General features: G+C 37.4%; 1 non-coding gene across 1 annotated transcript; it reads left to right on the top strand.

The window, feature by feature from the left end:
- Nucleotides 1–11,321: 11,321 nt before the first annotated feature.
- Nucleotides 11,322–11,396, top strand: TRNAR-UCU (transfer RNA arginine (anticodon UCU)). Its single transcript has one exon. It is a non-coding gene; the product is annotated as a tRNA-Arg (tRNA).
- Nucleotides 11,397–22,746: the final 11,350 nt, after the last annotated feature.

Genomic DNA, 22,746 nt, shown 5'->3' with positions numbered 1-22,746 from the left:
TACCACACATTCTTTATAGTTTTAGTGATTTCTTGCTGCATCTCGTGTAAAGAACGATTTTTCCCCTCCACACATACCTACATGATTGTTTGGGAGTATATATATATTGCAACATATTGAAGGTTAGGTTTTTCTTGGTAAATAATATTTTACGAAATTTTAATGGCAAAAATACACACATATTCCTATTTTTTTTTTTTTTTTTTTTTTTTGTGATTTTGACATAATACGAGAGTAAGACCTAATTTTTTTACAATTTTTGGCTATATATTTTGTATTTGTAAAATCTATTAATGTAGTATTGTATTGTAATGTAAGTATTGACATGTCCTATATTACCATGTACTGTAATTTGTACACACCGGTAGTCCTTGGACGCAAATAAACTAAACTAAACTAAACTAAACTTTGATACAAATAGATGATTGGTATCTTACGTTTTAGGTTAAGCAGGTTAGATTTAAGGCTCTTAGAATTAATAAAACATTCCTAAATACTTTCGTTGTAAGGTTGGGTTAGTCAGGTTTAGGGTTCTTAGCATTATAACAATATCTCTAAGTGAACAAAACATCCAGTCTCAAGCACAAAACTCCCTTCGAACCTTGATGAAAATATGCTAAAACTCCATGTCTTACATAACCGGAAACCAAGAATGATTATTTGCTGCAAATCACAGCTACTCGTGTAAGCTCCTTTAAAAATCGAAGTATCTCGGGTAAATAATACTTTGTGTAGAATTTAACAGTGCTAATTCATTTCTCCAAGCTTCAAACTTACCTTCACATATTGTTTCCAGTATTCCAAACTACTTTCTAATACATCTATAAAATTTGCAAAAATGAAAAAGAAAAAAGAATACCATTCAACATTCGGAACCGTTGCCAACTTCTCTATTAATGGCAGAATATTGATTTTCGGTAGGTAATTGTGGGAGTTTGTGAATGAGGGGTGATTTTCTATGAGCATTGTAGGAATATGTATGCATTTTATCCTGTATTTTCCAAATTTTATTTACAAAAAAAAAATATTGAAAAATCGAACGAAGACATCAAACATTGGGAAATACAGGAGTTATCCATTGTTGACATAACATTAAAGTGCAAAAGCAACCTTTTGATGTAATTCTTTTATGGCACATTCCTGGTAAATCCAGGTTCCTCCCCTCACTAATTCATAATTTATTCAATGGAGATGGAAGTATACAGAATTTCTTTGCATTACCAATTCAAGTGTGATTTTCCTCAGTGAAATGTACAGAAAACATACCTCAAAAATGACAAAAATATGCTGTCATACAATGAATTTGCTAAAAAATATGCCTTAGGCTTTTTATGCATTTACATGACAAATGACAGCATCATCATAGCATTCACAGAAGATAGGAAATTTAATTTGGTGTGGAGAAACAAGCTAGGATAAAAACATGACAAAACTTTGAGGCCTGTAAGGGGAAAAAAATCTGAAAATATACTTACTGATTTCATAAAGGTGCTTTGTCAAAAATGAAAATTGTTACTTCTGGAAGTTTATGACAGCCACACAATCTTCATTGTGTACCTCAACCTATCTACTTACCATTCAAGTTAACATTTCTGGAGGTGTGAATATCCTTAGCTAGTTGTATGCAGTAGCTTATGGCAAGTTGTGAATATGCTTAACTAGATGGCACCTCCATTGCAGGAAGAACACAGTAATTGCATGACAAATTGTATGCTGTAACTTATTAATGCCTAACAGAACCAAGAAGTTACAGAACTGGCATTGTAAATTTACACAGAGATCCAAGTTGTGGAAATTATGGGAGTGCAATACACAGGGTTTGTTTTTTTTGGAAACTCTGTGAGCATTGGCACATAATACCAAAGACATGTTTTTCCATGTCATAAATTTTCAGTCAATTTTAATGTCTCTAACATGTAAATTTTGCATTCCTATATGCTATTTAATGATTGGTACAACAACTATAATTCCTCAAAACTATTTATTTCAGTCGTTATAGTACCGAGACAGTGATGTGAAAAGATTTATGAATTATAATGACAATCTTAGTGTAGGATTTCCCTTACTCTTTGAGTGGAGTGGAGTTTTAAGTCAACTTTTGTGCACAGATAGGCTAATTGGGACTGGACCTACAGTTTAAAGTACGATCCGAACCACTATGCCTCACCGGTTCTCAAACTTGGAACCCCTTGATTGCAAAGCAAATATGTTACAACTATGCCATCGGGGAAGCACTCCTACCATTTGAAGTAGATGATGTAACAATAATTATTGTGGATGCCGTATGCAAATGGAAGTATAGCATCAGAAGGTAAAAATAATAATAATAAAAAGTCTCTCAAGAGATTGAAAATGAAATCTGGAGTCCCCTTGATGTTGAGGTAATTAAGGTTTGACTAATCTATTAATGGGGAAACTGTTCAAAGAAGTCCTCCCATTAATGACTATTGCAATATTGTTGTACGAGAACCAGTTGGACCTAACTTAAATTTATGTAATTTTCACGAGTGATTATGTCTGAATATAAAAAGTCAGTAATTTGAAGATACTTAAATCCTCTTTACCACTAATGAGAAAAGCTGGACATGGGTGAATCTGATTCCAAACACGGCTTTTTTAGAGTTACGTTCCTCTGGTTCTCACATGGCAACATATGACATGAGGTCGTCTTTATGCACAGAGAAGCTACAGTTTAAAGTGGTATCTGAACCATTACGTGCCTCTGCTGAGTATTGAACATGGAATCCCTTGATTACAAGATGGCAACATGCAACATTTCCAATACACCAATGAAGAGGCTTGAACTGTCGGTGAGCAAATGAGTAAAGTAAACCAATTTCAGATAGAACAGCACTGAAAAATATATTTGCAATGAAACTTTTCTAAATCAAGTGGGAGGTGATTGTGTACATTATGAAACATGTATTCATGAAATCAGATACACACTGATGCAGACCTTTTGTACACAGAAAAGGCATAGTTAAAAAAAAAAACTGACTAGGCCTACGTGGGAACTTTGCATGTAATATCAGCTTTTAAAAACTTCAGGAAAACCCTTTTGTGTGTTCTGTTACAGCTCTTGCAATAACAATCTTCTACAACAACACACTACTTTATGGCAAGAGTAACTAAGGCAATGAAGTACATTGATATTTCATAACGACAAACAAGGCTTAAAAACTGTTGCAAAGGGGAAGCTTTAAACAGAATAAAATAAACCTTTTCATGTTTCATCTTGCATATGAAAATATAAATCTCCTTTCTTTAAAGAAATATATTTTAAGGTAACAGCCATCCAAGCCATATGAGATGGCTGATGTGCATTTTACTGAAAAATTATCTGAAAATTCTGGCTCAAGCAGATATTTAGTTTTCTGTTGGTTGAGTCCCAATCTTCAAAAAAAACTTTCCAGCAGGTAGTAAAAATAAATAAGTGAACCATTTAAAGTATTCAGTAATTAAATGAAAGAAGTGAGGAATTGGCACTGCTAACAATATTGAAATAAAGTTCTGGTGTACCGTTACAATGTTATATTTCAAAAAGAATGTCTCAGAAAACCTATTTCACACAAACTTAATAACATTAAAGCACATCTGAAGATTCACACACACACACACAGAGTTGACAGTGGATAGGAAAACTGAATTTTCTTCCATCCCTCCATCTTTGATTTTTGTTGCCATAGGAGGGTGATAGTGAAGCACCATGTTCTTTAAAAGACACCTCCATTTTTGTTTTAGGATGCCAATGGTCCAAATGGCATTAGACAGCTATGCACCTCAAGAGTGTTTTCACCAGCACCATCTATTGGTGTCATGACCCATGGTCCTCTGGATACCCGCTGTTACCTGCAAAGATAAAGAAAGCCCTGTCCTGAGTTTCCACTGTAGATAATAAATATCCCAATAACAATTGAAAGTAACTTCACTTAAAAGATTTTAAAGGATAAGCAGGAATTCAAGTATTAACTTATGAGCACTTCTATAATCTATTCCTTTACTTCAAAACATCTAAAGTGCACATATCCGGTGATGGTCCCCCCAGTGTCTTATGAAACAAACTGTATGTTAAATTTGGCAATCCTCTAAAGTGCCACATTTATATAAATTTTGAGTACTTTAGTTTAATTCGCAATGTCAATGTTTGACTTCCAAAAATACGCAAGTGTTCCACAAAAGCTCTATTTCCATAGCAAATGGAATGTTGAACAAATGAACATGTAATAGCCCCATCTAGTTGCTGCACTTTTTTACACTCTGTGCAGTGCAGGTGTATCCAGTGTCAAGAGTAGTGCAAGGAAATCACGTTCAACCAACTAGACGGTAAGCAGTGTTCCAGTTAAGAAGATTCAACAAATGCCTGTCTGCTGCTTTGAACGGTCATTTGATTAGTTAGCATACACCACGTGACCATACACCAGTCCGAAAGGTAGTGGTGCAGACACCAAATACACTACTTGACTCCAAATCAACAAACTAGACAACTCAGTGTTGCACCGTGCAACCAACTAGATGCTTCAGTGCAAAGAGAGTCAAAAAGTGCAGTCAACTAGACGGGGCTAATGTGTTATGACTCCTAGGTGTTTTATAAACTTGCCTACAACATCCTCAATTTACATTCTACAAATTCTATTACATTTCAATAATCTTGTTATTCATATCCAAATTAAACATGTATCATATTTAATCACATGCTCATTGTGTGGCAAACATTATAGATTATGCTAACTGTGAATGTTATGTGAAGGCTTCCATGAAAAGTATTGTCTGGAATAAAAACAGTTATATGATTTTATGAAACATTCACGTAACATTTCTATTAATAAAAATGCTTCCACATAAAATTGTCCCTAGCATGGTCTTGTTGTATACTGGTAGGGTTTCTTATTATTATTATTATTACTACTTGTATCTAAGAATAAAACGTTTTGATAACATTTGAAGAACTCAGAAATGTTTAAGTTTAAAATTTACGGATAATGCACATTTTGTAATAATAAAAAGGTGAGAGAAGAGAATACTAGACTTATTGTAGAATATAGATAATTATGAAACAACACTGTACATGTATTCATAATACAGTAATGGTAATAAACATAGTACTTCACATCTTTAATAATGCAGTTCATATATGAGATGAGTGCAATTTAAATACTTCATGGAAAAATTATTAACAATAATTATTCCAGACTTAGAACATCTACATACCTAACAGCCAAGTGTTCCTTGTACCTGCCTTATTCTTATATTGACAAAAGTATCTGATGTTGGAATTCCTCATGTGTCCACCCTGGATACCGAGAGTAGTCACAATATTTTCATTTTAATCGGCTATCTGCAAAAGAGGAAAAGTACTGTAACTTTTGCACAAATAATTGGGTTAACAAGTTGAGGTATTGATCATAATAAGATACTGCACAAAGTTAATGATTTTTTAAAAATATATATATATATATTCATGTTATTCTGAATGAGAAATACCATCCATCTGATGTTACACATTACTCAGTTGTTTACTTCTGATTTATTTGAAAATAGCAACTGTTTTGAAAACCCCACAAATTCACCTTTTACTGTGTTCCAATAAAAAATAATAAAATATTAAAAGAATATCACTCTGGAACTGTTATTGCCATGAGCACCTTTGATTTGGTTTGTCTTAACAATTATAATTGTATTGTTTTGTCCATGCAAATAGGAATACGAGATAAAAAGTGATACAAATTTGTTTGCTAATCCAGAACTATATGGATAGTATTGAAAATAAACTAGCATGTTCACTTGCACAATATACAGGGAGGTTATTGCAGCATACCACCGCTTCAGCATCGGCCGCTTGCCGCCCCAGTCAGGCAACAGGTGCCGGCAAATTGCGTAACAGATAGCCCGTAACAGAAACCGCTTGTTTTGTAATGTTTCCACTTTTCACAATTACAGTTACAATTACAATTGAAATAAGCACGTACCTTGTCGCACGGATGCAGGAAAAGGTGTCCTCCCAAATACAAATATTTCCGGCACCTTATTTCTGACATCTAATCTTAGATTAGACATCGCTACTTTATCCTCAGTTGACAGAAAGGGAAGACAGCATCCCGGCGCATAAAGCAAACCGAAAGCGTAAAATGATATTTAAAAGTAATAATAATGATGATCACTAACCTCCTGTGTTATAAGATATGTTGAAAATGACTTCCTTCAACAGCAATACAACACGTTTCTTAGGTTCAAGAGATCCTGTCTATCGTAATCCCTGACCACTTTTCTGCAAGAATTCGTTTTCACGTAATTATCGTACATAAAAACTCTATGTTCAAGACTATATTTGTTTAACGACATAAGTAATGAATGAATAACAATTAACACACAATAAAGCACTAGCACACCAACTCAATAACACAGTATAAACAAAACGCGTACTGATAAACGCGAACAGAAGTGAACATGAATGAGCGTAGACTCACTGTCTGGTAGCCGACAGTGTTGCTAACCATTTTTCGGCAATGTCCCTACAGACGTAGTCAAAATGTCCCTACAGACGTAGTCAAAATGTCCCTACAACTGACCAAATGTCCCTACGCCAAGTAAAGTGACTAAAAAAAAAAACACCTCATGAGCATGCAAACAGAAGATAAAATATACACATTTACTTACCAAATCTTTCTGCTCGGTGCTTCCACAATTAATGAAGGAGCGAATTTACAATACAGGACCTCTCCCCGATTTTTTGTAATATTTCGCATACTCACTAATTGAGGCCTCCTAATCACGAATTTGAAGTTAAAATTTGGGGGGTCACGTGTAGAAATTGCAAAATAAGTGACATTGAGTGGTCCGCGATCGGCACGATTGCTTATTATTTACCGGAAGATTTTGTGTTTCCAATACTTAAAAAACGAAATATACATTCCTGATATTACTACGACCCCAAATTTTAACTATGTTTGCCTATCCTAACCTAACCTAACCGTACCTGAATGGTTCGTGGGGCTATCCGTCAATGGTTTGTTGGGCTACCCGTGCATGTTTTTTTCGAGCCCAAATTTTAACTATGTTTGCCTAACCTAACTTAACCTAAACTTACCGAGAATGGTCAGTGGGGCTATTCCTGAATGGTTTTGCGGTAATTGTGATTACGAACCGATAAAAAATATTATTTTCGTAGCACTTTAACGGCAAACGTTCATCATCGAAGACGCCATTTTCGTATCCTGCAATTTTATGATTGATGTACTGTTGCCAAATTTACCTGTAATCAAATCAGTTCTTCTACATCGTGATTGTCGCTGTCACATGTAAGCACGTTCTTTGGGCAATATACTGAAATCCATAAGTTTATTAATTAGCCCACAGCCATCCTCCTGCACACTCCACCTAACAATCTGTACAACATTAACAACTTTTTTACTGTTCTCTTCCGCCATTCTTACACGATCCATGCTCTCCAAGTATGAAATCAACAGTGTGGCAACGCTGTAGACAGCGTAACTAATTTTAATTTGTTCATATCAACAAATATGGCTACCATACTTGTATACGGAAAATCATTGCGAGAATTGAAAAGCTTATTTTACAACTTCTACACGTTAATGGACATTTTTTCCCCCTCACCCCAACATGTTAACTTGAGATAAATAATCACGAATAATTATTTCGTGAGTATAAGACGTAGCATAGAAATTACAGAAGGGTCCGGTATTGTAAATTCTTGCCTTAATGAATAATAGGGGTGTGCTGGACAGAATTTTTTGGGTCGGGACGGGATCGGGACGGTAATTTTTTTAAATCCCGACATTCGGGACTGAAAAATTTGCAATTTCCCGACCAAGTCGGAAAATTTTCTGGACGGGAAATGTTCGAAATTTCCCGAAGCACTGGAAATCTCGAATTTTACAAGTCATTTTCACTTTAAGTGATTGTTTTTGCATTTCTAGAATAAAAACTTACAACTTTCGATAAGTTCCAGAAACTTACAAGGCAGAAAACGTCGAGAATTAACGACTTTTTAAAGTAAAGAATCCAGCACACCCCTAATGAATAACGTTGAGTCGTTTACTGTTGATTATGTTATTTGAAGTCATACATGCTGCTGCTGTGAAGAGATAGATGTTGGTTGGTGATGCTGTATTTCCTGCATTCTTTAACAATTTTGGTCCCATTTTATTTCCCTTTTTTGTTTTTGTATCACTTAACATTGAAAATATTCTTTCCGTTTCCGCGTTAGAATGCGGCAATGTTAGCACTATTTTCGCGAGAGTGGAAATGTTTTCAAAAAGGAACTTGCCTTGAAAGTTTTTGGTAACCGATAACATGTTCCAAAATTCTGATGGAGATCTGTTAGTTAGTTCTTTTTTCTCCTCCTCGCTAAAGTATCCAGATAAACTAATTCATAAAATGTAATTTACCAAGATTGAAAAAAGTACCTACGTTTTCCCTCATTTGGCAAAATCTGTCCCTACGTTCCTACGCGGGCGAAATTTAGTGAAAAGTCCCTATGCGTAGGGACATGTCCCTACGGTTGGCATCACTGCCGACACGTGCAGTATGAAGCGCCATCTCGCGGCTGACAACTCACCCAACCCCCGATAAGCTGCAGGCGCTGTCGCGACAACTGAGAATAAAGTAGCGATGACTAATCTAAGATTAGACGTCAGAAATAAGGTGCCAGAAATATTTGTATTTGGGAGGACACCTTTTCCTGCATCCGTGCGACAAGGTACGTGCTTATTTCAATTGTAATTGTAACTGTAATTGTGAAAAGTGGAAACATTACAAAACAAGCGGTTTCTGTTACGGGCTATCTGTTACGCAATTTGCCGGCACCTGTTGCCTGACTGGGGCGGCAAGCGGCCGATGCTGAAGCGGTGGCATGCTGCAATAACCTCCCTGTACCTACCTACATGGCCAGTCAGCCACTCATTTCAGTATTTATGTTTTATTACATTTTATTGTAGAAGCTGTCTAAAACCCACCACATGATGGATGTCAATAGGTGTTATTATAATGAAACAAAAATAACGTACACTATCTTACCTCCTTTTAACATCCAGCTGATCTGCTTGTATCATTGGGAACTTCATCCATTGTGAGGAGCAATAACCACCATAGCACTGCACACTTGCTCTATACACTGGCTGATGACCTATAACCATCTGGCTGGTACCTCCATGTTGTGAAAATGAGAGCTTCTAGCACCTATAAAATTATTTCAGAAAAAATAAATATAAATTCTCTTACAAGGAAACTTCTATCAAACAGTTCCCACTGACTCAAAGATTTTCATGCTTAAAATAAATTCATGCTACCCACTATCAACACATGACATAAGGTAGTTAAACTGAGTGCATTTTGTTGATGGTTTCATATAGAAAAAAAAATAATTTCCCCTTTTCAATTGATGGTTATGAATACAGTATACCAAGTACCCCCTCCCATGCACACACACATATATACATTACTAATGACATTTTTGTCACAAAAAAAGGTTTTCTCTCACCAGTGTCTGGGCAACCGAATGGAGTACTTTCACTTTTACTGGTGCTTAGGCGTTTAGGTTAGATTTTGTGATTACAATAAAAAAAAATATAATTTTACATTCCCGTCGTGATAAAAAAATAGATTTGGGATAAATTCTAATGTCCGTAACTCTGTAAATATACGTTTCTATGCCCCCAAGCTTCTGATATAGTCTTAACAACAGTTAATCTTTCCATGGGGAATTTTTCCTGGAAATTCGAGGGAGTACGTAATTTAGTACACTCGACCTGCAATTAATACAACTTAAAACATAGTGTCAAAATTTCCTTTAAAATCTTTATCATCAGTTCACGTACTGTATAAATCATGTGTACCATTTTTTTCCCCCTATATATAACATATGGTAGTGGTGCCTAATTGATGTATTTTATAGTACCGTAATTTCATTTACTGGTTGCAACAGGACAATATGTTGCAGAAAATTAATTGTTCTTATTTTGTGCGGCATCGTTATTTTACATTTTGATGTGACGTTGGTGGAATGTTGGCATACATTTCCCAGGTGTATCAAAATATAGTTTGCAGTAGTATTTTATTTTGCGATTGCTAAGCTTAAGGAATGTTGCAAAAATATCAGCTCTAATTCTTACAAAGTACGTGGAACAATGTAATTAACAATAAGAAGGAAAATGGCACGAAGTATTTAATTCTTTAGGTACATCGTAGCAACAATTCACAATACATACGTATTTCACTCTCCCCCAGATTTGTTCCAATTGTCCTTATGTTCATACCCAATAATATTAATAACATACTAACATGACGTACTTACTCGAAATACGACTGAAACGAAGTGGGCTTGCAATTCTTCTTTCTTCAAAACCATCATCCGCAACAGCTGATAGTGTCCATCTTGAAAATCTGCAGCCGTGAACGAACTCGGTAGGTGCCTGGCTTGTGAGTAGGTTCCACTCGTTTTCTGTTAGCGCGTCCGTAACCGTATTCGTTAACGAAGAGTGGAGACTACACTAAATGGCATTCGTTAGCCTTTCTTGACAAAAACGTCACGAACTCGTTAGACCTTAACGTGTTGACAGTTCAAGACTTAGGCCCCAGAACACAAATAAAATCGACGCCTGTTACAGTTGCTTTAATTAACGGAGCCCTGGGTAAATTTTCCTTTCTAACTGCCTGTTGTAGTGCTCTATCTAAAGTTTGTTCTCCTTCATTGAGAGTCAGCACAACAAAAATATGATTATCTTCACTATTTATAATGCTGTCATCGGTTCCCATAGAAGTCCGAGATTTTAGCCCAACCGTGATCGGGAACGAAGAATTCACGTTGGGCGACTGGCTAAATCCGACTGCATACCACTCGGATTAGCACTAGTCGATGGTGCCCAACAAAAGTCTCTTGTTATGTCGACGCTTTGACGTTGCTCGTTCGTCAAACGTGAAGCAGAAGGTTGAAACGGAGGCGCCGTCGCTCTGACGTTACTGGGTTCAGAGGCATTAAGTGAAGAGTCACGGGAATGGTCTTCTGGATCAGGAACGACGCGGCCCACGTGCGTAGTTGTTCCTGCCATCCCTGACCCGGTGAGGTTGGTTCCCAATTCTATTTTGTCTAGGAGCATTTCCCTGACCAGCACCTTCTCTATTCCACACCGGCTTCCAACTGTCCTGCTCCTCAAGCACCTCGAATCTTTTCAAAAAATCAGCAAGCTGTCGTACAGTTCGAGGAGAGTTAGCCAAACTCAAACTGCGGGCTCTATATGGAAGCTGGGAGATGATTAAGTTCACTATCTCTGGTTCTACATAACGAGCAGACATATTGCGGTATGTAGGCCTCCCCCATGGCGCAGTGGTAGCGTATTTGCCTTCTAATCAAGGGGTCCCGGGTTCGATACCCGGTGGAGGCACAAGTGGTTCGGATCCCACTTTAAACTGTAGGTCCAGTCCCGATTAGCCTTACTGTGCATAAAGTGGACTTAAAATAGCAACTCAAACCAAACCAGATTGCGATAGGCTGAGTAAATGGACCAAGCGTATTCCTCCATACTCATACCAGACTGCTTTGAATATCGACGAGATCTCACTGCCGTAAGCTGCCTCTCTTTGGCCTCTTCAGAAGCATATTACTTGCGAAAACGGCGGCAGAAATCAGAATAGGACTTGAACTCCAACTGATTTGCTCGAAACCAATGCTCAGCCTGGCCTTTGAATAACCGAGGAATAATTTCCAATCGGTATTCGTATGGAACTTGCATTAAATCAAAGTTGATATTAAGTTCTTTTAAATACTGTTCAGCATTCTGGGCTTCCAGGTCTCCCTTGAACTTGGACAAGGAATTAAGGTCTGCCATCCTTGGGGTTCCTGTCGTTGCTGATCGCTGAGTTCGCGGTGGGGACTCATCTGACCCGCTTCTCACCTTTCCATGCCTTCGTGTTCGCTTCCTAATATTCGCTTGATACTGAGAGTCAGAGCTGGTGCTGGAAGAGGAGGAACTGCGATCTTTCTTCCTTTCTAGACGTTTCCTCTTTGCCCCTTCTTCATAAGGACGATGCCGTGCCCGGCGAGATTCACGCTCTCTGTAACCTCTATCATCGCCCGAAAGACTAAAGGTAGGTGGAACTCCAGAGGCCACTTCATTAGCTCTTGAATCAGCAGTAACTCGTGGGCGACAGACTTGTTTGTCTTTTCTAGTTCTCTCTCTCCACCTGTTCTGGCCATCGCTTCATTTAGTTCAATGTTAATGGTTGGCAACACTGCACTCTCAGCAACTGCAGACGGATGACCAGCTGTTCGAGATCCAGTTTCTGTTTCCGTTTGCCGGGAAACGTGCATAGTCTCTAACTGATTCGTAAGTTGTTCTACTTGAGTCTGTATTTCCTCAACATCCTTGCTTCTTTGAGACACAACTACGGAAATCTGACTAATATTTTCTTGGACCTCAGCCCGGAACTGTATTTTGTCAGTTTCGGCCTCGGCCAACATCTGTTCTATTGTCAGCTGTTTTTCAATAATCCTATTGCACTCTCCAGTGAATCTCGAGTTAATATCCTCCACATCTGTGCGAACATTTTCCGTGGCTTTATTTACATCGGCTGTCAAGCTACGCCGGAACTCATCAAAGTCTATCTCCCTAGCCTGCCGGATTTCCTCAGAGAATCGCGCCCTAGTTTCCTCGTTCTCAGACTTCAGTTGTTGAATCTCACAGGCCATCTCGCCTATTTCAGCTCTTAATACTTTCATAGATTCATCGTGCTGCTTACCGATATCATCCTTTAGCAACGCACATTGTCTGAGGATATCTTCCTTTAATATTTCAGATTGTCTACAGATATCAGCCTTCAAGTTGTTAATGGAAACAGCTTGCTGTTTAATATCAGCCTGTAATGTTTCAGACTGTTTGCAGATATCATCTTTCAAGCTGCTAATGGAATCAGCTTGCTGTTTAATATCAGCCTGTAATGTTTCAGACTGTTTGCTGATATCAGCCTGTAATTTTTCCATACTTTCGACTTGTTGCTTGCTAATTCCTTCAATCATGGCTTTTAATGCCTTGAACATATTTAATGGATCAGATGAACTATCCGTAGACACTGATTCACAATCTTTACAAACCAAATCGGAAGATTCGTGGCTTTCAGTTCGAATATCTAGGCCACAACATTCATAATGTAGAAGTTGTGTACATTTCTTGCACACAAATGTGGTTCTTTCTTTATCAATGTCCCGACAACAATTGGGAACATTAAGTCCTGAACTCGAAGTAAGATTTTTATTTGCGCTACGCAAATGCTTCTTGTCCATATCGAAACAAAATATAACTGTGCTTTTCTATAAATATGAAAGTTCAGTGCTCTTGCACAATTAATCTCAACTTTAAACAATTGTCTTGCCCTTGTACACTACAATATCGGGCCAACACGTTGAGCTGCCACTTGATACGTTCTTGCAATTACTTTACTATTAATATTAACTTAATAATACTCAGCGGTGAACGATGAGACTCTGTGAAGTACGCAGACTCCTCTCAGGTACAGGGATAGTGTTAGGCAAAGACAATATTCACAGCACAGAGATATAAAACCACATTACTGCAGTATGTATAAACTGAAAGGGTTTATTCTTTATTTATTGCAATTATAATGCAAATGTACTTGAGACGAAGGCGAGGACTTCGCTTTGTCGATGAATTGACTCAACTAAAACGCATAAACTCAATGCGTGGCTATCGGCAAGCCTATGATCACATAGACCTAACTTGCGCCCCTAACTACCTCACCAAGAGATATGCAATGATAACTGAGCCAACATTTGCTCTTTAGCCTTTTATTTCCAAATTAATCCTTAGGCTAGCTTTATTATTTAACGTAGAATGGTTGCAGTATTGTGCATATCATCAATGCATGGCTATCGGCGTACCTATGATCACATAGGCCTAGCTTGCGCCCCGAACTACCATACCAAGATGTATGCACAACAGCGAGGAGTTCTTTTTAATTTTAAAAGCTTCGTCAATCCGTGGCGAAAAAGTATGATGATTTCTTACGCGATATCCTCGCTTTTATACTATTTTCGAGAACACAGATTAAAGTACAGATGAATCACTCACTATCTGCAAAGGGAAACTATCAACAAAACTGACATCTATACATCTTTAGAAATACAAATTCGTATAGTGCACTCTTGCAAACATGAAGATACATTACTACTCATAACAGAGCATAAAATACAATAAACATTAAACAAAAGATATATATTACAAACAGGGTGCAATATTACATATAATAACACAACATTTACGCGTCCTTTCATAAAAGTATAATATATCAGTGTCATATTTTAAAGTTGTGACGTCACATAAAAATATGGATCATATAATGCTCTATACTATGTGTACTTCATAGCAACACCTTGCACATTAATCTATAAAACAGAGAAATTAATAATATTAAATTCGCATTTCTAACTTACTATCGCAGAATAATTTTACTTTAGCAAGTGAAATTTGCACTTAGGATAAAATCCATCTAATTATTGCTATGGACTAGTAAAATAATTATATTTACCCAAGCAGAAGGGACGAGTTCTTTGAAGGAGGAGGCACTTTCGCTCCGGCCTTAGGAATTTGTAGCTAAGGTTCTGTATATGTCTCGTGAAACAATAAGTCAATCGGTCACCCGAACAAGCCAGTTTTGGTTAACAGACAACAAGTGGCATATTTTCCCATGTTACCCGGTTTACAGCCGGTAAACTTTTTTTTTCTTTTTTTTTCATATACCAGGAGCGTCTATTCCAGGCTAGCTAGGCTAGCTTCGAAGCCTGAAGTCTAGAGAATAAACCACAGGAGAAAAATCGACCAGAAATTGTAAATAATATTATTCATATCAGTGAGATGATGATGCTGATTCTGGAATTTGCAACCTGATTTCTTATGAGTTGGCAACCTGATTTCTTGTGAGTTGGCAACCTGATTTCTTATGAATTGGCAACCTGATTTCTTATCAGTTGGAAACCTGATTTCTTATGAGTTGGCAACCTGATTTCTTATGAGTTGGCAACCTGATTTCTTATGAGTTCGCAACCTGATTTCTTAGGAGTTGGTAAATTTATTATAGCCTAGGGCCACGTGACATTGTGAGATAGCCCAGATCTTGGACTCAGTATACGCCACTGTCATTATAAATTACGGGAAAATTTGAAGTTCTCGGACTCGTATTTTTGTTTTACTTGCATGCTTGCTTGCATTGGTGTTTTCTTTGTATTAGGCTATGTAAACTTAATATATAATAAATATGTAATTACAATAAATACGAATTGATGCGGTGAACCAGGTCAAAATTTCATAATACACCACTGCTGATGTTGTTTGGTTTGCCCAGGTTGAATTTTCTATCTTAAGTTATATTGCAGTTCGTGTAAAATACTCAAATTGTGGGTTTTAAAAAATCTTATTCTCCACACACAAACAGTGTTTAAATGCATATTTATATAATTTACGTCATGACATTTTTAAACAATTAAAAATATAATACCCACCGATACTTCTTCGGCGTTTTGATCTTTTACGGGGTATGCAAAAATGCTGCGCAACAATTTCGCGGAGTCTAATCCTGCAAAATATGCAAAAATCGATGTTCCTTTTTATTTTGCACAATTTTTACGTTCAAAACTGGATTTTATGATTACGTAACATGTGTAATTCTTGAATATTTTAAAACAAGAACTCTTGCTAAATTGAGGTATACAATTGGAACGGAACTTACATATATTGAAATATATTATTATTTTGAATTAAAAATCAATCATTACGTATTCATCGAAACTATTTGCGGGGATTATGATAAACGATTTTGGGGTAATGCGTCAATGATCTTGGCGGGGGTGAGGTCATTTTGGCTCTGAATTTATCCTTACACCCCCCCCCCCCCCAATTACAGACTTAAACCAGCCTGATGAAAAATTTTTGATTTTCTTCTGCGTCAAAGCATAATAAAACAGTACGGTATTAAAATCTATTGTTTTGAGTAGAACAATTTTTACACAACAATTAAACGAGTAGGCTATATGTTACATTTTGGACATGTTTATCGCCGTACGACATGGAGAAAATTACTTTATTGCAATGTGCACTGTTGCGAACTTGCTTTCATGTATACCATTTATTATATTTATTATTGCTATTGAGTTGAATTAGATCTTGATTCAAGGGCTGCGGTGCCGCCTATGTGGACACGCCACTGAGTTCGTGAGACTATTTTGGCCTTCTAGAAGGAAAGGGGTTGGCTGGAAGATACTCGCCATATGACAAGCGTTTCTCCTTGTGTTGGTTTCAGAATTCGACACCTTCATGAATCAATCCCCTATCTTCTTTCTCTTCTGCTGTCTTCTTCCCGGGAAGCCAGCAAAATGGAAGAAGCAGAGTGCTGGGACAGCCTTCGTCCTTGTATCATAAGCAACACATTCTTTATGGTTCTCTCTCTCTGTCTTTTTTTTATCTTAGGGCAACCTCCTCCTCTTACATTGTTGTCAGACAAGCTTTTATCCGGAGTATTGGCCACAAAATTTGGCTGCCATGTTGCGTGTGGACGCCTGTCACTTGTTTCGGTAACAAAAGAAGCAAGGTTAGGGCCGTTCCAAGATCAGGGAAAGTTCCTGTATTTCACGAAAGGAGCGCCTGGTTAGGAGAGAACTTGTAAACAATAGATTCGAGATGTTATGTAAGAATCGAAATAAGAATGAGATTAGACCAGTGCTCGAAGTGGAAATTTGCTAAGTGGGGCGATGTTTGTTTGGGTCCTGGGTCTAATTGGGGGGTTCTCTAGTGTTTTAACGCTGGGGGATCCCATCCCTCCATAACCCTTCCATTTCGAACACGTCGAGACGAGACAGAACATTGTAAAATCGGGCCTAGATTGTAGTGTCCGATACTCGGTCTTGTTCTAGATTTTGGCACGATATTGAAAAACAATCCTACACCAAAATTACTATGCAACATAACATGTGGATTTTTTTACACACTATGAACCTATGCTGAATGGTTGGATAATTTCAGGATAAAATTTCCTTTTTTCCAGGGCTCGAAGCTTCGAAACGATACGCCAAATAGAAAGACATTATTAAGACAAAGTTGATTGCCGTTATGATTATAAGCTGTGAGACAATGTTCGGCGACAGGCTATATATGTTGCGTCATCTCCACAACTGACGTGAGATCGTGAATGTGTGGAGCCTACCTCCACATCCCCCCATATGCCTCCAAAGCATGTCGCAATGTATAAAGGGTACCTTTACCTTTTATGAAAGTTATGTATTTAGTAGCCGATCCTGGCGTACGCAGAATTATCTTTTCAGAGGGGGCTGGATATTGCATAATGTCTGCGTTCTAGAGGGGGAATACACTACAAAATATTTTATAATTACCATTTTTAACTGAAAGGTTGTTCAAAGACAAAAAAAATGTAGATTGGGTGCCATTTTAAAGCGGGGTTTCAGTTACAGCTTTGGTTTTCCCAGGGTTCTTCAGTGCTTTCATTTGAAAATTTTGTTTTTCTCAAAATTTCGGTAGGGGCTGTAGCTCCATCAGCCCCCTCTGATTACGCCAGTTTGTAGGTCCAGTCCAGATTAGCCTTCATGTGCATAAAGTGGACTTAAAACCGAAACTCAAACCAGATACCAGTGGTATTGGTATCTGAAAATATCGGTTGGGCTTTATTTACCGATACCAACCGATATACTTCTTCGGCGTTTTGATCTTTTACGGGGTCGGCAAAAATGCCGCGCAACACTTTCGCGAAGTCTAATCCTACAAAATATCCAAAAATCGATGTTTCTTTTTATTTTGCACAATTTGTACGTGGAAAACTGGATTTTATGATTACGTAACATGTGTAATTCTTGAAAATTTTAAAACAAAAACTCTTGCTAAATTGAGGTATACAATTGGAATGGAACTTACACATTAATATTGATCAATATTTTAATCAACTTTTACTTTTGATTTTATTACAATTTTCATGTATCGGAATTGTTCGAAGGACTGAGTTTCTCGGGAGGTGTGATTGTTTCCTCGAACAGAACGACCAGTATTGAGTGCTCGGCGAGTGATTGATCTTACACAAATCATCTTCGAACCCAATTAGTATCATGGCGTGGACAATGCAATGCACAGACCGTCTAATCGGAACTAGACCTGCAGTTTAAAGAGAGATCCGACCCACTATGTGCCCCAATGTGCCCCAATCATGGAACCCCTGATCTCTTGATTACAAGGCGGCGACACTCTATCGGTGAGGTCCTTTTTTTCTGCTGTTTTATTATATTATTTCTTAGCACCAAGTCATTTAATATTCTCGCGATTAATTTCAATTTTATCACTACAAGGATCTTGAACATAAGGAAATATCACACTCTGCCACTCTAAATTCAATATATTTCCTACTATATAAGAACCATTATCTAGTTGGTCTCTTCCCTAGAACGTTACATTTGCATATTAAGTAGGAAACAGTGAAAGGAATTCAGGTTCGGGTTCAAACACTACACCTCAGAGGATTTATCCTGTGTATATATTATATTATCCTATAATTATAGGCCAGAAGGTTTATTTTTGTAGAGTTCCCGCCACTGGGTGATCTGTCTGCAGGCTGTTGATGCAGATATGGCGACTTGCCATGCTGTTACACGAATCCTTCGAAAAGGCAGACAAATATTAACAGCCAGTTATAAAAGCCCCAAAAATAGGGTGCGAAATCCTGGGGGGGGGGAGGACAGGGGGAATTGCCTCACCACCAACAACAATCTTGTTCTCAGAAATCCTCCCACCAAAAATTTGTGGGGGGAGAGTTTTTGTTATAACAACAAAAGATAAGTAATTACTTCAAATATACTATGCTAAGGATAATATCGAAAAAACACACATAGTGTGATTGTGAGTGTTGCATGCTTTCACTCATTCTCTTTGAAATGATAATCAACAGATCTACACCAACAACAATATAAGAACAATTAAAGTAAATTAAGAATGCAAAACAAATATACAGTAAATCCTCGTTAACACAAACTCCCTTAAGACGAACACTCGGTTAACATGAACAAAATGTTGGTCCCGGCAGGGATGTATTATATCTTATAGAAAGTTTTATCGGTTAACGCGAATTTCGGTTACCACGAATTACGAACTGTTTTTTGGTCATTATATCTCATTTAACATTAACTTTCAAAGTTTTTCATATTTTTTCCTGTTTTTCCTCTGCTAGGTATGTAAGAAATCGTTCAACAGTCAACTTATACAGTATTGTAACCAACAAATTCAGTTGTGTGTTCAGATGTGTTTTTCTATTCTTTAAAACATAGCCAGTACGAGTAACATCAAGTTGCAAGCAGTAAGACGCGAGTCATGGCCAAGAGGAAGCATACAGGCATAGATCTGCAAACAAAACTGAAAATCCTAGAGGAAGTAGACCTTGGTTATTCAACAAAACGACAATTGATGAACAGTATGGAATTGCCAAATATATGATGACATACATAATACGTATTGTAAATGGTTAATGTTTTGAAAGAACTGTATTCCAACAATAAAATTTGAGGTCCCCGGTTAGCACGAATTTTTTTAACACGAACCCTTGACTTTTCGGTCCCTTGGGATTCGTGTTAACGAGGGTTTAATTTAATTAAAAATCTAATTGATTTATATTAATAGAAAGCAAAAACTAAACAAATACTTATGCATAATAAAACAAATCCAACTTTTTTTAAATTTATTGATATGTTTAATCAGTAAAGAAATTCGTTTGTTACTTTGTAAATATCTGATATATATAAGGGAAATAAATTAATTCATTTGTGCACCATCTATTTCACTCATCATAATGATTATTTGGAGGTGGGAAAGAAGTGAAACTAAATAACAAAAATATAAATACATTTCTCCTTTGTAGTAACTGCATACAATTGTAATATTTTCTAATTTTTCATCTTGGCTAAAACACATTTCTTCAAACGTAAAAGAGAGATGCTATAAATAATAATTCTGGAAATGAACTCAACATGTTCAAAAATAAAACAAAAAAGCAAATTTCATAAATATTTATTTTCTACGAGGAGGGTTGGGGGCAAAATGTGCTTAGATATGCGAGTTCAAATCTCATCCAGGAAGCTTGGATTTTTCTTCAGGTTACATTTGTGAACGTTGGTAGTAGTGTTGCCCACGGGACGAGACGGGACAGGCTTTTAAAAATTCGAGACGAGACGAGATTGATCATGTGTCATAAGACAAAAGAATATTTTCGAGACGAGACAGCATTTCCACGAGACTCCACGAGACGAGACAGGCCAAAGTCTCGTCTCGTGGGCAACACTAGTTGGTAGAAATACAAGTTCCAAGGAAGATTGAGTGGCCATCGCTGGTGGCTCAGTCAGTAAGGTCGTCGCTTCTATCTCACTGAGTGAACGTCGCTTTTATTCCTCTGTTCTTCTCTACCTATCCTGTTCTTCCATTCAACCTCTGCTCTTTCCGTGGGCAAACCCAAGCCCAATTTCAGGTTCTACGGAACCATCACCGCCCTACGGAGCACCCCTTCGGTGCTCGTAGGAGCCCACAACTACCTTCATATACATTTCCTACATATAACTTAAAAGCAATAGTCCCTCTGAGGGATCCATCTGGAGCTCGGGACTTTGAGCGGTTACCTTACCGCTCCAAGTCCAGTACAAGTCCCAGTGGTGCTTTTGCAAAACTTTATGATGTTAGTTCAGACATTTGCTATTAGATGGCGTAGGCATTCACTTTTCAGTTCGTTAGTTCTGACATTTGCTAATAGATTGCGCCACCTGTCCTAAGCACTGAATTGATGGTTATTTTTTTTGCTCATAGATGGAGCAACCTGTCCTAATAGATGGCGCCACATGGCACTCAATACAAACAATTTTATAAACATTCGAGAGGCATTTTCAGTCAATTAGTTCCAACATTTGTTAATATTATCTATTGCATCTCTCATGGGAAACGGCAAAACATAATTTTGTGTTTACATTTTCAATCCTGATTTCGTATCTATGCATCCCTCACCCCTCTTTGATTATATATATACTGTAAAGGCTTACCTAAGGGTATGCTCACATTGAATCCAGTATCGGCCGAATTTTAACACTGACCTACACGGCAGAAAACTGTGGAACAAAGAACACAACGTAAGCAAGCGTAGGCGGTCATGTTTCATCGACCTTCGATTCGAACCAAATCTCTTTTGCTACTTTCGGCCGAATTCGCCGGCAGTTTAATGCCGTGCGTTGTTTATTCTTCTTATGTTACTTTGGTGCTAATAGTAGACAACGAAATGTTAACTTTATTTTCGAATGTAATACATTAGAAGCGCATGAATCAAGAAATTTGCTGTCATAATCAGGAGGCAGGAAACTGTGGCTTGAAATTATACAGAAGAATTTCAAAGCACTAACTGCATTTTTTCCCGTTATTAACAATACGCCTGCATTATCTCGTGAACTCACCCCTTTCATTCTCTTGAATAATATTTTCAGTAAAGGGGTTTCCAATGTAACATTTTATGGGCTTAGCCAGTAAGGAAATGCGGCAACCCACGTGCAGCGGCGGCTGGCGGCTTTGAATTAGGTGAAGAGCTAGTAGAAGAAAAATGTGGTACTACTATTAATAAATCGTACATTTCTTTATTAAGCGGATCAGCCTATAATGAGATTAATATTTACGCATACTTATTAGAAAATGGTGTTTGTAATAAGTATGTGTAACTATTCGTCTATTTTTCTCTATCACCCCATTTTTCTCCTACCAGCTCCACCTAATTACCGGCCCCCGTGGTGGAGTGGTTAGCACATCGCGCTACGACGCCAGGGTTCCCGGGTTCGAATCCTGACCTGGGCATGGATGTTTGTGAGTGCCCATTCATCAATTTCATCACATCATCACTCATCCCCATCTTCGCAAATTAGCCAAAAAGTTGCACAGAAAAGCGAAGTATAAAATAAAACAAATCCATCAACCACCTAATTCAGAGCCACCACCCGCCACTGGCCACGTGCTTTTGTTTACACCAACTTTATTCTTTAGGAGGACGTAGTGTATAATATATGAATGGCATAATCGTTGTTATCCACTCACTTTATACAAACGAGAGACTATCAGGAAGTATCTAAGGACTTGGGCTTGTCTCCAATTTCAAGACGAAACAAAAGAAATATATATATTATGATACATCATCTGTAGTCTGTGATTATCTGAAATTATAAACATTGAAAGAAGTTTGTCTGTATTTATATATATATTTTTTACATCATATTTCTCCACATAAAAAATGAACAAAAAATTATTTGGCATCTTATAAACACAAGCTCACTTGTGAAACAAATAGATTTTTGCAGTGAGAATTCCCCTTTTCAAATCATCATTGAGTTTCTTCATTGCACTTAAAACCAAGTTCTTGTTTACACTGATACAAATAACTTAAACAATTCCAGATAAAGAAATTACACCTCTACTTGGTGCAGCGCACCCATATGGCGTAAGAGAGGAGGGAGGGAGGGGGTGTATTTCACGATGTCTTGCAAAAACATGAGCCATGTAGTTAGTCCATTTGCTGGAATCGGTTCATTGGAAAATAGATATTTTTTTTTTTAATTTTGAATGCGGCATTCAATTGTTTCCCATTTGACACTCATTAGCAAGTTCTTTTGCATTCTCCACTCTTGTGCACTCCTTGTTTGGGTCGAAGATGATGATGACG

The sequence above is a fragment of the Lepisma saccharinum genome, chromosome 6 (assembly GCF_977018435.1).
Source record: "Lepisma saccharinum chromosome 6, izLepSacc3.1, whole genome shotgun sequence".
NCBI lineage: Eukaryota > Metazoa > Arthropoda > Insecta > Zygentoma > Lepismatidae > Lepisma > Lepisma saccharinum.
Note: the sequence above shows the minus strand (reverse complement) of the source record. Positions and strands in the feature narration are given on the sequence as shown.